General features: G+C 39.1%; 2 long non-coding RNA genes across 2 annotated transcripts; both read right to left on the reverse strand.

The window, feature by feature from the left end:
* Positions 1–20,882: 20,882 nt before the first annotated feature.
* LOC139786465 (uncharacterized) lies at positions 20,883–22,065 on the reverse strand. Its single transcript, XR_011722297.1, has 3 exons — positions 21,835–22,065; positions 21,682–21,743; positions 20,883–21,565 (listed from the first exon to the last, which is right to left on the reverse strand). It is a non-coding gene; the product is annotated as an uncharacterized lncRNA (long non-coding RNA).
* Positions 22,066–23,063: 998 nt separating this feature from the next.
* On the reverse strand, positions 23,064–24,686 carry LOC139786467 (uncharacterized). Its single transcript, XR_011722298.1, has 3 exons — positions 24,403–24,686; positions 23,422–23,822; positions 23,064–23,315 (listed from the first exon to the last, which is right to left on the reverse strand). It is a non-coding gene; the product is annotated as an uncharacterized lncRNA (long non-coding RNA).
* Between the last annotated feature and the right edge of the window lie 251 nt (positions 24,687–24,937).

The following is a 24,937-nucleotide window of genomic DNA, read 5'->3' on the forward strand; positions in this document are numbered from 1 at the left end:
GTTCACCGTCAAATTGAGGATTCGCGTCAACGCCCACCCACTGTCGCGTTCCTGGAACTCCTCGAGTTTCGCTAATGTGGGCTCGATAACGTGCCGCTCGTACCACTCGCGCAAGTGCGATGTACGACAGAGTTCTTTGTTATTTGTATTAAAACTCTTATTGGCACGTTTATCACCCGCCACAAACTCCCCGTTGAACGCGGTGTTCACTTTGACACAGTTATGTTTTTTATAATGTCTCGCACTCGCTTGCACACTACGCTGCAGGCGTCTTCCAAAACTGCCGCGGTTCTACATGGTCTGTATTAATTACCGCACCGGTCATTATCCGCGATTCGAACGCGGCGTCGATTTCTCGCCATACGAGTTCTGTCGCGCGCGTGTCGCCACTGTTACCGGCATTCGCATAATCACCACCGCTACGGATAAATTTCTTTCCAATCGCGTCTTCGCACCCTCGAGTCGCGCGATTCTGGCAACCAACTTTTGCCTCTGCCCGATTGAGAGCCGCGGACGTTTGGCACGACAACCTTCTTCGAGCTGCTCAACGAATTCCGTGCATTGCAGCGCCCATGTGAATATTCACCCAAGGTAGCGCTTGGTCGGACAGCTCCAACAGATCGCGTTCGGTTTGCTCGAATTGATCCATGTTTTTATCTATTTAGAGACAATAGAATGATAATAGCGTTGCGAGACCATATTGTTCTCACCATCATGCCACCACTACTTTGACACTTTTCCCATTGCCTATTGCCAATCGTGACACTCCTTATACTGCGACCTAAATTTATGTTTATTGAAAAAGGAAAGGGCTTCATTCCAAATGAAGCTAGACGAGCTTCATATTCTTTGTCCCAGTTCCGCACCTGTAGTACATTTTCCATTTTGTGCTACCCATCCAGTTTCTAACTCACTCGTCATCCACGATAACAACTCCTTGTCTACGATGCGTTTATCGGTTCCTCGTATCCCGAGTTCGCGATCGCGAACAAACTGCACCAGTGATTTCCTCCCCGATCTTCTTCTTCTTCACGCAAAGCACGGCGATTTCATCTAATAATAGTCACCATGAAAAAAATGGCCGAAGTATATAAGTTTTCTTCGATTAAATCGATATACACTCTTATTCCGGTGTCCACGAGCGATTATTGTCAAGCGTCATTTCTTCTTGCTCACTGTTATTAAAAAATGTTCACGTCGCGAAAAGCTAATGTTTTTATTTTCGCTGACATTCGCCGCAATCCTTAATCATCGGAGCGGGACCGTCGATGTGCGTTTGCTGCCACGGTTGATTCCAGTGTTCGTCACAGCGACGATAGGTCTGAACCTCCAATCCGCCTTATATGCTCCGGAAGTTTGTCCCACACGTAGTAGACGTGATCGCCGCACATTTTGCAATAGAACGGCTTTCGGCACGAATTGCAGCTGTTCGGCGCTAAAATCGCGAATGTCCGACGGTCTCGACAGCAGGACGAACATCTTTGCGACTGAGCGATAAAAGAATCTCTTTTACAGAGCACTTGCACATGATATGTTCAACCATACAATAACGAAGAAACCGCGTTACTTTTCGATCGATCTATAGCTCTCAAATCTCACTACTGCGGCTCGACGTGCTTCATCCCTCGTTATATACCCTTTGCTATCTCTCTCGCTCCAACTGATTTTTGAAGATCTTTTCCTTTGTCTCGCGTACTGCGTCGTAATAGCGTGAAATTGTTTAGTCTACGCGATAACACCCCCTTTTTCTAGAAAAATTTGTTTGCGACGAACATGTTCCGACAGTTCGACGCGTTATCGGGTTGATCATCGTCCCGATGACGTCATTTCTTCCTTTGTCTTTTACGTACGCGTAGATAGATTTGTTTTTAAGTATAAATCATACTAAATTTCTTCGCGCGCATTTCTATTCGAGCCGTATATGCGACGTCCGCCAAAACTCCGGCTGCTTGAATTGTACAATCAAATATCGCATATCATAACATAGAAGCGAGGCGTCGATGCTCCAGCGACGTCTACGCTCGCAGGTGTAATGCGAGACGTATTGCTATCATTTTATACACCGCCCATTATATTTTTTTCTCTGGCGACTTCTCCGTTCTGCAACCGTCATTGAATTCAGTCGCATCGAGTTAGCGCAAAGTAGTTCACGTGTTTTTTGTGTTTTTTTGTGTACGAACGCGTGTTCGGACGTGTTATGTGATTTTTTGTGATGTCTCCGCGCGAACCTTTTAACCTAAAGACATAGAAGATAGTGAAATTTTGGGGGACCTGATGCTCCCCATTTGAAGACGCTATAGAGACGTTTGAAGGCGCTCCTCCCGCGCCCCGGCTTCCGTCTTTCGGCACGATATCCGCGCCTGGCCGCGCGCGGGAAGACCTCTTCCGCCTGACGGGGGACCGATCTCTCCTCGTGGACGAGGCGCTGATTGTCTACGCGAACCGCGTAGCGAGTTGTAGAGATTCACCGCCCTGCTAAGGTAGGATTTCCCGCGGCGTGTAAATATATGATTTGCTATCTACAATGCTGATAGAAGCTAGATACATACGCGGTGGCGACCGCGGACCCTCGCGCGGACCCGCGGCGCGACGCCGACCCCCCCCTCGCGGACCCGCGGCGCGGCGCGGACCCGCGCGCGACGCCGACCCCCCCCTCGCGGACCCGCGGCGCGGCGCGGACCCGCGGCGCGACGCCGACCCCCCCCCTCGCGGACCAGCGGCGCGACGCCGACCCCCCCCCCGCGCGGACCCGCGGCGCGGCGCGAACCCCCATCCCCCCGCGCGGCGCGGCACGGACCCGCGGCGCGGGCGCGGCGCGGGCGCGACGGCCGACCCCCCTCGCGGACCCGCGGCGCGGCGCGGACCCCCCCCCGCGCGGCGCGGCACGGACCCGCGGCGCGGGTGAGTCATCCCGGTAAAACCAGAGGTTATGCGTTATGCAAAAATTTATCCCGATGAGTCATCCCGGATATGAGTCATCCCGGTGAGTCATCCCGGATATGAGTCATCCCGGTGAGTCATACATGTGGGTATGCCAAGGTCACCACCCCTCCCCCTCAACCCCTCGTAATCCGATACCCCCCCTCCCCTCACCCCCTCGTAATCCGAAACCTCCCCCCCCTCCCCCCTCACCCCCTCGTAATCCAATACCCCCCCCCCTCCCCCCTCACCCCCTCGTAATCCGATACCCCTGTGTAACCCGATACCCCCCTCCCCTCACCCCCCCTCATTGCCACCGGGGTGGAAGCGGCCGTCTATACCTACTTCCGGATATCAAATACGTGACGCGAACGCGAGTGAAGGACCTTGAAGCTACATCGTCTGAAGAACGTCCGAGCTGAGCCACGTACAGATAAGATATTCTGGAAGGAAGGAAATTAATAAGCCCATTGTCATTGCCATTGACGGGTATATACGTTCTGTGTCAGCGTACAAAACACAGTGGCGACCGTATAAATTATATGCAAGTAAGTTAATTCTTATTCACGACCACAAGTTCGGTCACAACCCTTTGAAGGGCTGTAACTTTTGAAATATTGGTCGGATCGCTTCGGACCCTGATAGTTTTCGATAGAACTCTTCGGGGGGCCACCAGAACTTCCGCCAGAACTCCGGTAAAGAAATTTTTTAATTTTAGGGGTGACCCTTTGAAGGGCTGTAACTTTTGAAATATTGGTCGGAGCGCTTTGGATCCCGATAGTTTTCGATAGAACTTTTCGGGGGGCCACCAGAACTCCCGCGAAAACTGCCGATTTCCGAAAAAAAAAATTACTCCTTGGACTTGGAAAATTTTCGAGGTGCGCACTTTGAAGAGCTGTAACTTTTGAAATACTGGTCGGATCGTTTCGGACACTGATAGTTTTCGATAGAACTCTTCGGGGGGCCACCAGAACTACCGCCAGAACTCCGGTAAAATAATTTTTTATTTTAGGGGCGACCCTTTGAAGGGCTGTAACTTTTGAAATATTGGTCGGAGCGCTTTGGACCCTGATAGTTTTCGATAGAACTCTTCGGGGGGCCACCAGAACTCCCGCCAAAACTCCGGTAAAATAATTTTTTAATTTTAGGGGTGACCCTTTGAAGGGCTGTAATTTTTGAAATATTGGTCGGATCGCTTCGGACCCTGATAGTTTTCGATAGAACTCTTCGGGGGGCCACCAGAACTCCCGCCAGAACTCCGGTAAAGAAATTTTTTAATTTTAGGGGTGACCCTTTGAAGGGCTGTAACTTTTAAAATATTGGTCGGAGCGCTTTGGACCCTGATAGTTTTCGATAGAACTCTTCGGGGGGCCACCGGAACTCCCGCCAGAACTCCGGTAAAATAATTTTTTAATTTTAGGGGTGACCCTTTGAAGGGCTGTAACTTTTGAAATATTGGTCGGAGCGCTTTGGATCCTGATAGTTTTCGATAGAACTTTTCGGGGGGCCACCAGAACTCCCGCCAGAACTCCGGTAAAATAATTTTTTAATTTTAGGGGTGGCACTTTGAAGGGCTGTAACTTTTGAAATATTGGTCGGAGCGCTTTGAACCCTGATAGTTTTCGATAGAACTCTTCGGGGGGCCACCAGAACTCCCGCCAGAACTCCGGTAAAATAATTTTTTAATTTTAGGGGTGACCCTTTGAAGGGCTGTAACTTTTGAAATATTGGTCGGAGCGCTTTGGACCCTGATAGTTTTCGATAGAACTCTTCGGGGGGCCACCAGAACTCCCGCCAGAACTCCGGTAAAATAATTTTTTAATTTTAGGGGTGACCCTTTGAAGGGCTGTAACTTTTGAAATACTGGTCGAATCGTTTCGGACCCTGATAGTTTTCGATAGAACTCTTAGGGGGGCGACCAGAACTCCGATCAGAACTCCGGTAAAATAATTTTTTAATTTTAGGGGTGGCACTTTGAAGGGCTGTAACTTTTGAAATATTGGTCGGATCGCTTCGGACCCTGATAGTTTTCGATAGAACTCTTCGGGGGGCCACCAGAACTCCCGCCAGAACTCCGGTAAAATAATTTTTTAATTTTAGGGGTGACCCTTTGAAGGGCTGTAACTTTTGAAATATTGGTCGGAGCGCTTTGGACCCTGATAGTTTTCGATAGAACTCTTCGGGGGGCCACCAGAACTCCCGCCAGAACTCCGGTAAAATAATTTTTTAATTTTAGGGGTGACCCTTTGAAGGGCTGTAACTTTTGAAATACTGGTCGAATCGTTTCGGACCCTGATAGTTTTCGATAGAACTCTTAGGGGGGCGACCAGAACTCCGATCAGAACTCCGGTAAAATAATTTTTTAATTTTAGGGGTGGCACTTTGAAGGGCTGTAACTTTTGAAATATTGGTCGGATCGCTTCGGACCCTGATAGTTTTCGATAGAACTCTTCGGGGGGCCACCAGAACTCCCGCCAGAACTCCGGTAAAATAATTTTTTAATTTTAGGGGTGACCCTTTGAAGGGCTGTAACTTTTGAAATATTGGTCGGAGCGCTTTGGATCCCGATAGTTTTCGATAGAACTTTTCGGGGGGCCACCAGAACTCCCGCGAAAACTGCCGATTTCCGAAAAAAAAAATTACTCCTTGGACTTGGAAAATTTTCGAGGTGCGCGCTTTGAAGAGCTGTAACTTTTGAAATACTGGTCGAATCGTTTCGGACCCTGATAGTTTTCGATAGAACTCTTAGGGGGGCGACCAGAACTCCGATCAGATCTCCGGTAAAATAATTTTTTAATTTTAGGGGTGGCACTTTGAAGGGCTGTAACTTTTGAAATACTGGTCGAATCGTTTCGGACCTTGATAGTTTTCGATAGAACTCTTAGGGGGGCGACCAGAACTCCGATCAGAACTCCGGTAAAATAATTTTTTAATTTTAGGGGTGGCACTTTGAAGGGCTGTAACTTTTGAAATATTGGTCGGATCGCTTCGGACCCTGATAGTTTTCGATAGAACTCTTCGGGGGGCCACCAGAACTCCCGCCAGAACTCCGGTAAAGAAATTTTTTAATTTTAGGGGTGAACCTTTGAAGGGCTGTAACTTTCGAAATATTGGTCGGAGCGCTTTGGACCCTGATAGTTTTCGATAGAACTTTCGGGGGGCCACCAGAACTCCCGCCAGAACTCCGGTAAAATAATTTTTTAATTTTAGGGGTGACCCTTTGAAGGGCTGTAACTTTTGAAATATTGGTTGGAGCGCTTTGGATCCTGATAGTTTTCGATAGAACTTTTCGGGGGGCCACCAGAACTCCCGCCAGAACTCCGGTAAAATAATTTTTTAATTTTAGGGGTGACCCTTTGAAGGGCTGTAACTTTTGAAATATTGGTCGGAGCGCTTTGGACCCTGATAGTTTTCGATAGAACTTTTCGGGGGGCCACCAGAACTCCGATCAGAACTCCGGTAAAATAATTTTTTAATTTTAGGGGTGGCACTTTGAAGGGCTGTAACTTTTGAAATATTGGTCGGATCGCTTCGGACCCTGATAGTTTTCGATAGAACTCTTCGGGGGGCCACCAGAACTCCCGCCAGAACTCCGGTAAAGAAATTTTTTAATTTTAGGGGTGACCCTTTGAAGGGCTGTAACTTTTGAAATATTGGTCGGAGCGCTTTGGACCCTGATAGTTTTCGATAGAACTCTTCGGGGGGCCACCAGAACTCCCGCCAGAACTCCGGTAAAATAATTTTTTAATTTTAGGGGTGACCCTTTGAAGGGCTGTAACTTTTGAAATATTGGTCGGAGCGCTTTGGACCCTGATAGTTTTCGATAGAACTCTTCGGGGGGCCACCAGAACTTTCGCGAAAACTGCCGATTTCCGAAAAAAAAAATTACCCCTTGGGACTTAGAAAATTTTCGAGGTGTGGCACTTTGAAGGGCTGTAACTTTTGAAATATTGGTCGTAGCGTTATAAAACCTATAGGGAACTCTAGAACTCGTCGAAATCTTTCTGAATCTACCATAAAAAATATATTTTTTTTAAAAATTGTAAATTTTTTGTTCAACTTTGACATCGATTTTTGGGCTTATTTGAACGGAACTCTTTTTAAAACCTATAGGGAACTCTAGAACTCATCGAAATCTATCCGGAACTGCCATAAAAAATTCATTTTTTCAAAAATGGGGGCGCCGTGAAGTTAGCCCCCCCATTTTTAAAATGGTGTTTTCACCACTTTAAATGACGGAACTTTTTTTAAAAATCATAGAGAACTCTAGAACTCTTGCTGGGGAATCCAGAACTCTAATAAAAAGTTCCGAATTTTGAAAAAGGGGGGCCAACTTCACAGACATGTTAACGTTGCTTTTGCTGTAATTGGCAATAAAGTTGAAACTATAATTATACAAATGCTAATTACATTTATATTACAAAATTCGTTATAAAATACAAATTCAATACAATTATAAAATTTTAATTAATATTGTTACCTGAAACATTGCTTGAAGAGCTTTCGTTTTTTTCAGTAGTAGGATCATCAGTAGGATGATCAACTGCAGGACCAGAAGTTCCAGGACGATCAACTGTAGAACGATGAGAAGTTGTAGGACGATCGATTGCAAGACGAAAAGTCATAATCTCAAATTCTTTCGTTGCCAGAGAGCAACACTTCTGTCATATTATCGTCTCAATCTTTTCGCAGTATCCAGTGCTTCTTTATCGGGAGATTGCAGCGCGAAACAGACATTTGGCACACGAGATTCCACTTCCTGCGTGTTCTTGACGCGCCACTTAACTCTACCAAAAGTTTCGTACAACGTGCACTGTTCTCCTTTCTCGATAGACATTACATTAACTTTCTTGTAGGTACAGATGCAAGTGACCTGTAACGGTCACGTGACAGATTGCTTGCGTTGCTTTATAGGCACGATGTCCTTTGCTCTCTCCACGAGTCTCTGTACGTGATCGCCATAATTATTATGCTCCTCGCGCAACGCTTACATGCCCTTCAAAAGTCGTTCTCCCTCGTCCAATGCGAAATCGGATTGCGAGTAAACGATATTTAATGTATCGTCTTCTGTTTGGAGATCCACTGTTCGGCCTGCTGACTTTGAAGAATTGCTGATTTTGCGCGGCGTGTCTTAGATGTACCTCAAGACAGAGGGTAAATTGCAGTAGCTGGGCCCACTGATTTTGCATTGCGGACATGTATGCTTTGATTTTTTTCGTCGCAGGATGATGCTGAAGAACCAGCGCCTCACCGCGATCTTGCACTGCCGAACACTGTATGTCGCGCTTCTCTAAATCGCTCATCAAAGACTCATAATATTGTTCGATGCTCTGCGCATTAAGGTTCTTGTCGCTCCAATCACGCACGATTTCTGTTTCCTCCTTTGCGTTCAACCAAACCAATTCGCCAGTAGCCGATTGTATGAAATCGTGCAGGGTCTCCAAATCGGAAAGCTTCTTATTCGATACGGCAAGAAGCTCAGCGTAGAGCTTTTGCAAAGTACTAAGGACGAGAAGTTATAGGACGATCAACTGCAGGACGAGAAGTTGTAGGACGATCAATTGGTTGATTATCAGCAGAGCAACCAACCGATCACACCAGCAGAACGGTCATCAACGGGACGATCATTAGCAGGATCACATTGAGTAAGAATGTGCATAGGATAAATCAAATTTTGTTAAGTCGTAGTCAAGTAACAAGTAATTCGTCGACTTCCATCTAAAATTAAGATATTAGTTAGATGGATCACATCCATCAAAATTTATGTAATTTAATACAAATATACATACATTTTTCGATGTATCTTTCGCCATCTTGTTAAATAGACTCCCACCGACTCGCTTGTAATTCATACAACTCGTTAGAATATTTGCCATACTCTATCATTCCATCGAAGACAAAAATACATGTGCCATCGATAACAACGCCATATGTTGCACAGCCTGGCGGAATGTCTTCCTTTGTAGATGGCATAAACCATTGACTTGTTGCTGTGTTGTACACATGTAACTCGACGACGATACCCTCGTTCCTGCCGCCGAAAACAACCATGAGATCCTTGATGGCGACTGCCAGGTGGCCATACCTTGATCGCGGCTGAGGCCCGGTCGGATTTGCGATCCGCTTCCACTTTAGCATGAGTGCTGCAATTTGTAATTCATACAGCTCGTTAGAATATTTGCCGTCCATTCCACCGAAGACAAAAATACGTGTACCATCGACAACAAAGCCATATGCTGCACAGCCTGGCGAAATGTCTCCCTTTGTAGATGGCACAAACCATTTGATTCGTTGCTGTGTTGTACACATTAACTCGTCGACGATGCCCTCGTTCCCGCCGCCGAAAACAACCATGAGACCTTTGATAGCGACCGCCCGGTGGCCATACCTGGGTCGCGGCTGAGGCCCGGTCGGATTCGCGATCCGTTTCCACTTTAACATGAGTCCCGCGCGATCGTTACATCACTAGCATCACCACCGTCGCTTTTGTTGTCGTTGATGTCGTTATTGTCGTCGCCGAACACTCGACCAGTCGACCATAGAGCGCGTCGCTTGGCGAAGGCACACGGACGTCCCCTCCTTTATCACAAAAACCGCGGCCTGTGTTTGTCCGTCGCAACGGCCGTCGTCGACGACGGCGGCAATTCTCAAAAGTCTCTCGACATTCGCGCGAAATCCACCGCTTCCGTGGACCACTCGAACCGCGCCGTTTTCGAGGCCAGACTCCCGATTCTAACCTCTCCGTGTCTCCGTGATGGTCCGTTTCCGTTTCGACTATAACTACGTTTGCACGGCCCGATTTACAACGAAGTTATAACGTTGGTGTTATAACTACTGACATTAAAAGAGCGTTTACACGGCATTTAATGTCAGTAGTTATAACATCGATGTTATAATTTTGCCGTAAATCAGGCCGTGTAAACGTAGTCTATGACGCACTTACAAACGTGATCACAAAACGTCACAAATTTAAAAGAGTTTTTTTTCGCAGTGATGCCACAGTTAAAACGCGAGTCACACGGACGACGCGCGCGACGCGGCCCGAAACAGTCGAAATGGAGATAGAGGGGATACTCACACAAAAGAAGAGCCATTCAACGCGGCGCTGGGCGCATACAAACGTGGCTCCTCTCTTGTATGAGTATTTTCTTCATCTCCGTTTCAATGGGTACGTTTAGCAGACACAACTGTTGACTCTGCGTTGATTGGTTAGTTCTAAAAGTAAGAGCCAATCACGTTCGACTGCTATTGAGCGGCTTGATCTGCTGAACGCGACCAATCATAGGCCGGTATTCATAGTCTTCAAGATCGTCTTAAGTAATGTCTTAAGACGCTAATACGGCTCTGTGATTGGTTCATGACATCTTAAGATTAAACTTAAGACGGTCTTAAATAACTATGAATACCGGCCAATAGACTTAAGAAGATACAGCGGTGATCGGCATTCGCAAAGATAAAAGGCTTGCGCTATTCTTATTAATATTTAGGGCGGTATTCATAGTTGGATCTTATTTCAAGCTTCTTAAGTAATATCTTAAGTTGCTAATACGGTAATTTGATTGGCTGAACGAAGCCAATCTTAAGATTGCCTTTGACCAGACTTAAGACGATCTTAGATATAAGATCCGACTATGAATACCGCCCTAAATATTAATAAGAATAGCGCAAGCCTTTTATCTTTGCAAATGCCAACCATCGCGGTCTCTATCTTCCGCGGTCTCTAATACTACATTTACGCGAGCGTTACTTTTGTAGTAACTTACGATAATTCCTTCGCGTAAACGGGATTGTGTAGTAACTTGCGATAATTTACTCCGCGTAAACGAGTGACATATCGTAAGTTACTACAAAAGTAACGCTTGCGTAAACGTAGAGTCTATAATACTCATACAAGAGAGGAGCCACGTATGTGTGCGCCCAGCGCCGCGCTGAATATATCCCCTCTATATCCGTTTCGACTATTTCGGGCCGAGTCGCGCGCGTCGCCCGCGTCGCGCGTGTCGCCACTGTCGCCCATCGCGTGATTCAAATTTTAACTGTGACATCACTACGAAAAAAAACACACTCTTTTAAATTTATTTTGTTTTGTGATCACGTCCCTCCGGCTTACCCTTTTCTGCAACGGATACATTATTACATTATTTGTAAGTGCGTCATAGACTATTACTACGTTTACGCGAGCGTTACTTCTGTAGTAACTTACGATAATTTCTTTGCGTAAACATCAAGATTTTGGGCCGATATCACAGTCTCTGATTAACGTGATCCTTCGATTAAACTCATTCTTCGTCTCTTTCTAGGGGGACAGTTAGAAAGAGATGCAGAGTGAGTTTAATCGGAAGATCACGTTAATCGGAGACTGTGATATTGTAGTAACTTATGATAATTTACTCCGCGTAAACGAGCGAATTATCGTAAATTACTACAGAAGTAATGCTCGCGTAAACGTAGTATACGTTTACACAGCCCGATTTACAGCAAAGTTATAACATCGATCGATGTTATAACTAACTACTGACGTTAAATGCCGTCTAAACGTTACTTTTTAATGTCAGTAGTTATATAACACCGACGTTATAACATCGCCGTAAATCGGGCCGTGCAAACGTAATTATAGTCGAAACGGAAACGGATTATTACGCTACCTTGGTGCTATCATTAACTATAACTACAAGAAAGATAAAAAGACGAAGATGGCGAAAAATACACCGAAAAATGTAAGTACATTTGTATTAAACGCGTAAAGAAATTACATTTTTGATAAATGTGATACATCTAACTAATATCCTAATTTTAGATGGAAGTCGACGAATTACTCGACTACGACTTCACAAAATTTGATTTAAGTCCTATGACTCAATGTGATCCTGCTGATGATCGTTCCATTGATGTTCGTGTTGCTGGTGATCGTCTCGTCGATGACCGTTCTGCTGGTGATCGTCCCGTCGATGACCGTTCTGTTGGTGATCATCCCGTTGGTGATAATCAACCAGTTGATCGTCCTACAATTCCTCGTCCTGCAGTTGCTACAATTTCTCGTCCTGCAGTTGCTACAATTTCTCGTCCTACAGTTGCTACAATTTCTCGTCCTGCAGTTGCTACAATTTCTCGTCCTGCAGTTGCTACAATTTCTCGTCCTGCAGTCGATTGTCCTACAACGGCTACAACTTCTCGTCCTGCAGCCCAACGTCTTACAATTTCTCGTCCTGCAGTTGATCATATAACTTCTCGTTCTACTGTTGATCGTCCTGGAACTTCTGGTCCTGCAGTTCATCATCCTACTGATGATCCTATTGTTGAAAACGAGAGCGATGTTCCAGGTAACAATATTTTAATTAATTAATTATGATTTTATAATTGTATTTAATTTGTACTTAATATAATGAATTTTGTAATATAAACCTAATATAGTTTCAACTTTATTGCCAATACAGCAAAAGCAGTGTTAACACTATATTACTTTTACTGCAATTGGCAATTATTATAAAAGCTAATTAGATTTATACATATTATATTCTATATTATTATATAATCGCGTATAGTAACATTGTATGTTGTAATTGTAAAGATTTACCGAGACATAGAGGAAGAAGGAGTGGAGTTCGCCGGCAACAAGAACGATTCATGCAGTTTTTATATCAATTGTCATCTGCACACTACAATTGGGGTAGAAGAAATCGAGGTCGAGGAAATTACAGACAATAAAGGTAAGAAGAAAAAAGTAATAAATATGTGTATATGAATATTAATATATAAAATACTAATATATATATATATATATGGGGCATTTTTTCTCAACGAGAGACCCCCCGCCCCCAAAGTTGGTTTTGACGTAAAGAGTTCCAATATGGCTTAAAATTTAGGTAATTATATCTACTTTTAAATGCAAAGTGGCAAAATAAAAAATTCAAGATGGCCGATCCAATATGGCGGACAATGTACATAAAATTGCTTAAATTCGCTTGAAACTCGTTACTTGGGGGTTTTTGGTGTCGCTGAACACGAATCTGACATTAGATTTTCAAAATTCAAAATGGCGGATCCAATATGTGAACGATTTTTTAAAATTATATATATATATGTATACACTGTACACACACACACACACACACACACACACACACACACACACACGTGTATGTGTACTATAATAAAATACTAATATATATATATTAGTTACAGCGCTACAGGAGTCGGATGCTCCGTCGGATCCCGGGGCGAGTAGGAAGGAGAAGGTCTCCTGTTGCGCGATCATCGTCGAGGGGATATGCTCGCCGACTGTCAGACAGAACACCAAGTTCCCACAGATTCTAAGTGCCACTATCAAAACGCTGCTGGCACTCTGCAACGATGAGGAATCCAACGTCAGGATGGTCGCGGACGAGTCTCTCAACAAGATTTATAAGAGCGATGGTCGACAGTAACATCGTTAAGATCCAGATAGAGCTTTACAATGAGATAAAGAGAAACGGACCTGCATGCATACTGAGGGCTGCGCTTTGGAGATTTGACCTGCTGAGTCACATGACACGCCCTTCGAGGAGTAAAGCTTACGTGTCAAATCTGATACCATGTATAGTGATCATCGCGCATCGGTCGGAGGATACTGTGATTGAAACATTATCGCAGTCGTTACCATTAATTTTCAAAGTATTAGGACCATTTATGACAGACAAGGATGTCAAGAATTTACTGAGGGCGTTTTTTGAAAATATCTTCTCTCCTCAAGCAGCTTTTCGTAGGGCAGCAGCTAATATGGTTCTGACAACATCCATAAATTACAGGAAGCCACAGTTCTGTTTAAATTATGTGATGGATTATACGTTAGATATAATAACGTCAGGAAGAAACGCCGACGATTATTCCTCTACTGTTATAGGCGTCTTTGAATGCCTGAGAGTGATTTTACCTTACATATGTAAACCCTCGGAGCCCCAAGATAGCGAGACACAACAGATAGATAACTTGTTACACATTTATGAATTGTGTTTGTACTATACAAAATGGCATTCTGATCATAATGTCATAAATGCAGCTTTAGAGTTATTAGTTACATTCCTTTTTTCCTAATATTTAAATTATAATTTTGTGTTAAAGTAAGATTTATATAAAATTTGCAATTTTTAACGTAATAAAATTAAGTAAGAAATGAATAACAATTGCTTAATGCTTAAAATAATGTAAGAATATTTTTGTTATTTAATAACTTAAAACATTTTAATACACACGTTGTCTGCCCAGTGAGTTTTATATATCTTACCACAGTACGCCACAGTAAAATTTTCATTATTATAGGTAATTATATAAATAAAATATTATATAATATTATTAAATAAGACTATAACCTCACATGAATAGTATGTTAAGTTGCAAACTTTTTACTTTACGTTGTTATCTAGTTATTTATGTAACAAAAAATTTTATATTAAATGGCATTAATGTTTTTAAAAATTTTGAAAACGCCAATTATTAGTGACCACTAGGACGCCACTGAAAAGCGCCGATTGTGACAACCATGGTAGTCACAACATGTTAAATAAAGAATTTTTGCTTGTAAGCAAGTCAAAGCTTTTTCAAATTTGGATTTCAGTATTATTCAGATATTCGATAATTTAAATTCTGGATTATGTTAATTTTAAACCTATGTCTAGATTTCTTTGATAATATGTATATTAATTATATTCTTTACCTAGATCTTACTGATCCTTTGTGCCTCCCCACTCTTTTAAATGTATATAAGTTTTACATAAATATTAAAAATACATGTATTAAATATACTTGTGAAAGTACAATTTAATTGAGCATTACCCTCCTCTAACTTTATCTTCTCTATCCATCTCTATCTCCGTTTCGACCATTTCGGGCCGCGTCGCTCGCGTGACTCGCGTCTTATCTCTAGCATCACTGCGATCGAACGTACATACATACACGTTTTCTTCTCTCGCTGTATTCGCAAGAAATTTGCTAAGGTCGAAGACACTCAGAACCGGGAATACAGACGGGCGTGTAATAAGAATACTTAATAATCTAAATAAGTACATGTGATTGTGTTTATTATGATACATATTTTTCTAAAACACAAGTGAAGATATTTATTTTTAATCGAGCGAGTAAGCATAAGGCACACAAATTATTTAATAAAAATAATCGTATATATTATTATATCATCCTACTACAGATGATCCTACTACTAATGAAAACGAGAGCTCTTCAAGCGATGTTCTAGGTAACAATATTTTAATTAATTAATTATAATATGTATTTAATTTGTATTTCATGTAAATTGCTCACACACACACATACACACACACACACACACACACACAATTGTTACAAAAACTAATTAGATTTATGTATATAATACCTTTTTCAAAAAAGGTAAAAAAAGGGCGCCAAGTACACGCGTGGTTGTTACCTCGGAAAAAAACCAAGTGGTAGTATCATTAATTTTAAATGCAAAAAAAATAAAATCTATTCTAACCTAGGTGATAGTAGCTTTAATTTTTCTTAACAAAATTATTAAAAACAGAAGTCGTTTTTGTTCGACCCAACTGGCCTAATAATTAATATATTTAAACTCACAACGTTTTGAAAAATGATCTCACAAAATTGTCTCACAAAAGTTGTCTCACAAAATTGTCTGACAAAAATTGTCTCACAAAATTGTCTCACAAAAATTGTCTCACTTAATTGTCTCACAAAAATTGTCTCACAAAATTGTCTCACAAAAATTGTCTCACAAAATTATTAAATTACAAAATTGTTACTTTATTCAATCCAAGTGATATCTACCTCGAAAAAACCTAAATAACAAGTGGTATCTATTTAAAAAAAAATATGTGAAATCTTTTAATACTGCGCCAATTACAAAGAGAGAAATATACCTTAACAAAATTATTATTATATCACGAAATTGCGTTACCAAAATCAATCCAAGTGATATATATATACCTTAACAAAATTATTATTATATCACAAAATTGCGTTACCAAACTCAATCCAAGTGATACGTACCAATAACCTAAGTGGTAGTAGCCTTATTTCTCCTTAACAAAATTATATCACAAAATTGCGTTACCTAACTCAACCTAAGTGATATGTTATTTCAAAAAAATATATGAAATCTTTAAATTGCGCCAACTATAAAGAGAATATATATATTGCTTTGAAAAATAATTGTAGTGCAACTACTCTTAAAAAATAAAACAAAATTGTGTTACCTAACTCAACCCAAGTGGTATGTATCTTTGTATTCCTGAGGATCTTTCTATCAACCCAAGTGGTAGTAGTTTTAATTCTCCTTGATAAAATTATAATATTACAAAGAATCATTTAATTATTTTAATCACAAAGAATTAAAGAGGTAACATTATAAAATAAAAATATTTAATTAAAATAAAATAAATAAATTTTTCTTGTAAAAAACTTGGCGCTGCTTTTTTAAAGTCTATCCAGACAAATTTGCATCGCGCATAAACATAAGCGTAAGAAATTGATTGGTTCATATATATGTGCAAAAAGAAATAGACCAATCCATCTCTTTATGCATATGCTTATGCACCTATGCAAGTTTGTCTGGATTAACCTTAAAAAAGCAGCGCCAAGTTTTTTACAAGAAAAATTTATTTATTTTATTTTAATTAAATATTTTTATTTTATAATGTTACCTCTTTAATTCTTTGTGATTAAAATAATTAAATGATTCTTTGTAATATTATAATTTTATCAAGGAGAATTAAAACTACTACCACTTGGGTTGATAGAAAGATCCTCAGGAATACAAAGATACATACCACTTGGGTTGAGTTAGGTAACACAATTTTGTTTTATTTTTTAAGAGTAGTTGCACTACAATTATTTTTCAAAGCAATATATATATTCTCTTTATAGTTGGCGCAATTTAAAGATTTCATATATTTTTTTGAAATAACATATCACTTAGGTTGAGTTAGGTAACGCAATTTTGTGATATAATTTTGTTAAGGAGAAATAAGGCTACTACCACTTAGGTTATTGGTACGTATCACTTGGATTGAGTTTGGTAACGCAATTTTGTGATATAATAATAATTTTGTTAAGGTATATATATATCACTTGGATTGATTTTGGTAACGCAATTTCGTGATATAATAATAATTTTGTTAAGGTATATTTCTCTCTTTGTAATTGGCGCAGTATTAAAAGATTTCACATATTTTTTTTTAAATAGATACCACTTGTTATTTAGGTTTTTTCGAGGTAGATATCACTTGGATTGAATAAAGTAACAATTTTGTAATTTAATAATTTTGTGAGACAATTTTTGTGAGACAATTTTGTGAGACAATTTTTGTGAGACAATTAAGTGAGACAATTTTTGTGAGACAATTTTGTGAGACAATTTTTGTCAGACAATTTTGTGAGACAACTTTTGTGAGACAATTTTGTGAGATCATTTTTCAAAACGTTGTGAGTTTAAATATATTAATTATTAGGCCAGTTGGGTCGAACAAAACGACTTCTGTTTTTAATAATTTTGTTAAGAAAAATTAAAGCTACTATCACCTAGGTTAGAATAGATTTTATTTTTTTTGCATTTAAAATTAATGATACTACCACTTGGTTTTTTTCCGAGGTAACAACCACGCGTGTACTTGGCGCCCTTTTTTTACCTTTTTTGAAAAAGGTAATTTTGTACTGATATCATGCATTTTGTAGTGTTACGCATCCTCTTCTAAAAAGGGCATGTCATCCATACTCGAATCTATCGAAATATTATTGTCGCTTTTCCGCAATGCGGATTGGTTCTCTTGTGCTTACTTCATGACCGGCTGTCATGGCATATTTTGACAGTTGTGTGGTTAATAGTGTAATAAGTAACAGTGAAATATTAAAGTTAAATAGCGCGCGTGCATGTCTATATAATACAAGAAAAATTTATTTATTTTATTTTAATTAAATATTTTTATTTTATAATGTTACCTCTTTAATTTTTTGTGATTAAAATGATTCTTTGTAATATTATAATTTTATCAAGAAGAATTAAAACTACTACCACTTGGGTTGATAGAAAGACCCTTATTAGGAATACAAAGATACATACCACTTGGGTTAAGTTAGGTAACACAATTTTGTTTTATTTTTTAAGAGTAGTTGCACTACAATTATTTTTCAAAGCAATATATATATTCTCTTTATAGTTGGCGTAATTTAAAGATTTCATATATTTTTTGAAATAACATATCACTTAGGTTGAGTTAGATAACGCAATTTTGTGATATAATTTTGTTAAGGAGAAATAAGACTACTACCACTTAGGTTGGTACGTATCACTTGGATTGAGTTTGGTAACGCAATTTTGTGATATAATAATAATTTTGTTAAGGTATATATGTATATATATACCTATATATATTCTCTCTTTGTAATTGGCGCAGTATTAAAAGATTTCACATATTTTTTTTAAATAGATTTTACTTGTTATTTAAGTTTTTTGAGGTAGATATCACTTGGATTGAATAAAGTAACAATTTTGTAATGTAATAATTTTGTTAAGAAAAATTAAAGCTACTACCACCTAGGTTAGAATAGATTTTATTTATTTTTTAATTTAAAATTAATGATACTACCACTTGGTTTTTTTCGAGGTAACAACCACGCGTGTACTTGGCGCCTTTTTTTTACCTTTTTTGAAAAAGGTAATTTTGTACTGATATCATGCATTTTGTAGTGTTACGCATTCTCTTCTAACTAGTCTTATAAAGAATATATCTTACAAACAGTATGTACAGATTGTAAAGCTAAAGGTGTTACAGACTATTATTTCTAAGAAAATAGATTTTTTTAAATAACATGTAGACATGATACAAATAAAATAAATTTATTCTTTATGTTTTTTTGTACTTTTAAGTACTCTGCATTTAAAAATAATTTACATTATTTTCATCCATTTGCATCATGTCTATTTGTTATTTTAAAAAATTTGGCAATTATACCGTTCAATAAAGCAAAGTTTCAGCTTTAAGAATCTGTTTTTTGAATTGCAATACGATGATTTTTAAGGAAGTTATGAGCAATCAAAGTCAAAATGCTCATTTCTTATTCAATCCACGATAAAAACTTTCAAAAGTAGAGATTTCAAGCTTTAAAATCCTTTTTTTAAATTTAAATTTTGTTCATTTTTAACAAAGTTACAGCTGCTTGAATTTTGCCTATTTTTAAAGACAAATTTAGTGTTCTTTTAAAATACCTGACACATTGAAGATAATGAAAGTGCTTCTAGCATGCTCGAATTTTAGATTTCGAATATGCAACAAAATCAATATGTAAGTATTTCTTCAGAAAAATGCATCAACATTGGTTTGCGCTTAAACGTTAAATTTTCTTTTCCTGCGTTAAAAACTAAAGTTACGATTTATTTAAACATTATTGGTGCAATAACTAGGTAAAACATTAATTTAAACATACATGTGTAGTTTAGACAGGATATAAATCCAGGTCAGAATTACAAATTTCTTGAATGTACCAGCATTTAATTATACAGTAAATAATATATTTATTTACAGTTACAATAGATTATACATATTAAATAAAACTTGATTTGGTAAGTATGAAGTAAATAACAACAATATAATAGTTTTATTAAATGTTTATTTAGCAATTATGTTTTCATGTATGTATAAGAAACGTAGCATATTCACATATTCATTTTGTATGTGTGTGTTCATATGTGTATGGTCAGAGGTACGAATATATAATACTGACGGGTTATATTACTGCTTAAAAATACGGCTTAAAAATAATTATGTTACTGTCTCGGTCTTCTGCCTCGTCTACCTTAATGGTAGTTAGCTGACGACATCTTTTTTCTTGTCGTCGTATCCCCGCGGCTCTGCCTCTTGGTCTTCGAACTGTAAATATGCTCATGTACCATAGCGTTTGGTCCAAAGCGTTTGGTCTGCACTATGCGATCGTGTTCTTCTCTATTTTAAAAAAGGTAATTTTGTACGAATATCACGCCTTTTTGTAGTATTACGCATTTTATAAACAGTATGTACAGGGTGTTATTTCGAGGTATAATACTACCACTTTGTTTTTTTTTTTCGAGTATTATTGACAATGCGATCAAGTGCGATTTTTTGCGCATTTTTATTACAGACGTTCATCATTACATTAACATAACAAAGTTTATACTTTCAAGGTACATGATGATCGTTTTAAAATGGTATCTACCTGTGAGATCTTTAAGGATTATGCGCAGTGTTCAAGCTCCCGCACGGAGCACATTAAGCTAAATTAGTCTTCGTTATTTTATTTTTATCTTGCAAATAGTCTTTATTTGTTCTCTCTCTCGCGAGCTTACCGATTATTAATATCGAGTCGCCGCAAGCGCTTGGACACTTCGATAAGATTAAAGCGATCACAGACAGAGGCATTCCGGTAAACGAAACGCCGCGAACTCCCCAATAAATACAGAGGCTAATACTTCTTTTTTTTTTAAGGATTTCTAATGATATCCGTACCGCACGTAGGGCGTTCCCGTCGTTGCGAAACCGTTTCACGACTCGGAGGCTGCAAATGTAGCGAGTCGAGTTTGTAACGCAAGCTCCGTGTCCCAATTCGTTCTAGATACGCTCCTCTCTACCTAATGTAATACATTACTCGCGTAAAGTATCGCGCAATTGTAATTGTACGTTATAATAAATGTAGTACAAATAGAGAATATACCGCGCGCGCGCGTGATGTAAAATTGTAAGAGTAGACCTAAAAGGTAGTAAAATCGTAAAACGTAAATATCGTAGAAAAGTTTCGCGAAAAAGCAAAGGCTCGTTCCAAAACAATAGCGGAAGGCTTATGAAATAGAATAAAAAGAAAATATGATAAAAAATTTCCTCATACACATTCTCCGTTAAGCTCTGATATTTGTATGATTCTTCGTCCTTATGTTAGTTCGTCTATCGATTATCTGCAATGTCAGTAAGAAAGCATTATACTTCTAGTAGACCGTCGTGTTATAATTCTGAAGGCACTGTTCAAAAGTTTATTACATTTCTTGGAATAACGGGTCTTCGCAAAACACCTCTTCGAATGGTGCGACAAGGAGAGTCGTTATAAACATCGACATGACCATTGCACACGCCTCCTTCGGTCTATATCACAAAATTCAAAATAGAGTAGTCTCAACTTGACAGCCTGTGCCACAATGCCAATGCCGTATTTGTCGGGTCTGTGATCGGTTAGGAATTATCGTGAGCTAGCAAAAATCGATGGTCAGAATTCAGGCTTATGATACGCAATGGCCGGTGCATTTCCATTAATTATGTCATATCAATATCGTATCATTATATTACACAAACGCTTATTAATTTAGAGGCACATTGCTAAAGGTCTCGGTTTTTTTTCTTTTCAAGTTGCTCCCTACATTAATGAACTTATGACAATTAGCTAATTACGATTATTCAATATGAATATGAAAAGATACATGTACAATAAACATGATTAATCTAATTCAATATCATCCTCACTTCCTTTTGCTCTTTACTTTCATTCGTTTTCTCACTCCAATAGACTGTTCTGCGTTGTCATCCTCGTTGCCACCACCGCGTCTTCGTTTACCCGACTTTTTGTTCTCTTCAATGTTTTTCATGTCCTAGGGTGTTACAATATCCTGAAAATAATTTTAAGTAATATAACAAAACCCTAAAAGTTAAACCTATGGTTAAAATAATATATGGAATTTTAAGTAAAAATGCATTCAAATTTATATATCTAAAATCTACTTACACGTAGGAGTTGATAATAATCTCGTTGATTGGAATGTGGCTTGGATCAGTCAACTCGCGAAACTGTAATATAATAATAAATTGATTCAAATTTTCGGATACATCACTTCATACGATTCTTTCACACGATGACGGTTAATGTTAATTTCCTTACCTTATTATTATGTTTCGCGTGTTCTATACTTGTCGTCATAACGAAACATCTGACCGAGACATTGCGCTTCTTGGCTACCTGTATCTCTTTCTCGAAGCTGGATCGGGATTGGTATTGTCTATAACTATACTTTTTCCTTGATTCAAGTATATTGTTGGACTGCGGCAATGCACTTCTGCCAGCTGCCTAAAGTGTCTCTGTTGACGTATCCGTATTCCTTCAGATAATTCTTTGCAAAATTGCGATTTTTTCGGAGTCTGGACTGCCGATCATAAGTACCACTTGTTAATGGATATCTATAAGCACGAGGAAAGAGCGGGCCTCTGTTCACATTTGACGTTCACAATTGATATTTGTGTTATGCACGCTGCTTCTGTCGAAATCGAGGAATCACATGCCGGAAAAGTTTTACTTAGGTATTTATCATTAAAAGAATACTTTGTATAATTCTCTTTCTGTTATTTTTTTATTTTTTCTCATTAGATCATGGTACCAGAGGAACAAACCATTTTTCCAGCGAGTAGATGGGAACCTTTTGATCCAACGAAAAGTTACGACAGTATACAGTGTCGGATAAAAATAGGAAGAAAGATAAAATCTGATAAACTAGATTCAACGAATTGTCCAATTTCGTTTAAAGGATTCAGATTCAAAGGACTGTAATATTAATAACCAGATAAAATAACTTTGTTTCATCGTACAATTGATCATTGTTCAACAGATTGTATATATATATATAGTATATATATATATATATATATATATATTACAATATATATACGCGTATATATATATAGCTACATTGTATTTTTAAGGACTGTGATTTTAATTCATTTAGTTATGTGATAATATTTAATTCATTTACTCGATTATGTAGCTCTACTAAATTACAGTCCTTTGAATCTGAATCCTTTAAACGAAATTAGACAATTCGTTGAATCTAAGTTTATCAGATTTTGTCTTTCTTCCTATTTTTATCCGACACTGTATACTTGTCGTAACTTTTCGTTGGATCAAAAAGTTCCCATCTACTCGCTGGAAAAATGTGTTTGTTCCTCTCGTATCATGATCTAATGAGAAATAACATAAAAGAGAATTATACAAAGTATTCTTTTAATGATAAATACCTAAGTAAAATTTTTCCGGCATGTGATTCCTCGGTTTCGACAGAAGCATCGTGCATAACACGAATATCATCGTAAACGTCAAATGTGAACAGAGGTTCGCTTTTTTCTCGTGCCTAATCGCAATATTACATACATTAAAATAACATGCCAACATTGTGATATTGCTTCATAAGTTTTATCATTTAGTATCTTTACCTTAGTTACAATAAAATCGTAAAACGTATAATGGTGCGGTAATATAAGAAAGATCCTCCTTGACATACATTAACTGATCTGCCATTACTGTTTTAAGCTCGCTGAATTCACGCCTCAAAACTTCTAAACATCTCTGAAGAAGCTGATAGATAGAATTACCTGTATGTGAAAATTTAATAATTTATGCAGTAGAACATTATATATCACGCCAATGTTACTCCAAAAGTGACACTGGAGTATTTTAATAAATCACTAAGACATTCACCTTTCTTCATTATAACACTCCGACGATGGCCAGATCCATCCCAATAACTGAATGTGATCTCAATTTCTTCTTCCTTCAACGCGTTCTGCTTTCTAGCCCATTCTTGCCTCAATTCTTCCTTAAGTTTATTTTCCTCCTCCTCCCTTTCCCTATCTGGCAAGAAACTTGTATCTACATCTGGATTTTTCTTAATCTTCTTAATCGCGGGGCCATCAGATTGCACATTTTCTGACTGCAGGGATTTTTCGGCATTGTCTTCGTCAGAAGACATCTCAGCTACATCTTCGGCTTCGTCCAGATTAAAAGACAAAGCTTGAATCTGTCTCTTCTGTTTGTTCTTTTCTGTCTGCTTCGCCGCTAACGTTCTTTCCTTTTCCTGCTCTTTTTCACGTTCCTTCTATCTATATCAAAGCATAAAACACTGGGCAAAAATCACATAACATTTAGAGCACTGGGCAGAAATCACACACACATATATATGTATATACATTTAGGAAAATTATTTCATATAGACGTTAAACTTACATACATAGGGAGCTTTCCAGCAAGTGACACAAGCCGACACAAACGTCGTTCTATCTTTCTTTTTTGGCATTTTGGAGTAACAAAGACAAAACGATACCTGTGTCGACTTGTGTCGCTTGCTGGAAAGCTCTCATAAATGAATCTCGCGTTTTATGTAAAATCGCGTTTTATGTTAAATTTGTAAGAAATCGGTAATCTAACCTATACTATGTTTACGCGAGCGTTACTTAATTCTGTAGTAACTTACGAACGATACGATAATTCCTCCGCATAAACTGGAGATTTTATAGTAACTACGATGATATCGTTCGTATAAGTTACTACAGAAGTAATACTCACGTAAACGTAAACTATTACAATTCCTGTCACATGCACTTAGTCGCGTAAAAGAGTCACGGTGCGGTCACGCTTCGCGTCGTATAATAATAGGATAATTATATGTAAATAAAACAATACCTTGAATCAGAAAAAATATTAATCGTCGCGTCGCGTAAAGAGTCACGGTCGGTCTCGCTCCGGCTCACTACCGTGTCTCTCGATAGGTTAACTGAACTGACAGTGACAGCGCACTGAACGCACTATCTGCACTGCGCGCAGTACACACACGTATTAACTGAACTGACTGTGACAGCGCGCTGGCGAAAGCGCCGCCAGTGTCGAAAAAGTGAAAAGGACGCGATTCCAGCCAATGAAATGATGGCATGGCATGGCATGAGAGACGGTCGACGTAGAAGAAGAAGTATCTTAAAAAAAATTTCACATTTGGACTTTGCGTCGCAATATCTCCGCTCGTAGGGCACGTAGCGGAAATATTATAGAGAAACCCCCCCTAATTCGACCCAAGCTATCAATCAAGCCTACTTAGAACTTGATCCGTTCACTCGTTATCGAGATCTCAACATCTTGAGTACTTGCAACCCGTCGCGTCGCGTAAAAGAGTCACGGTCGGTCTCGCTCCGCGTATACTTGGCGCGAGACACTACCGTGTCTC

The sequence above is a fragment of the Temnothorax nylanderi genome, unplaced genomic scaffold (assembly GCF_030848795.1).
Source record: "Temnothorax nylanderi isolate EJ_2023f unplaced genomic scaffold, tnyl_v1.0 TNYL_tig1045_pilon, whole genome shotgun sequence".
Taxonomy (NCBI): Eukaryota; Metazoa; Arthropoda; class Insecta; order Hymenoptera; family Formicidae; genus Temnothorax; species Temnothorax nylanderi.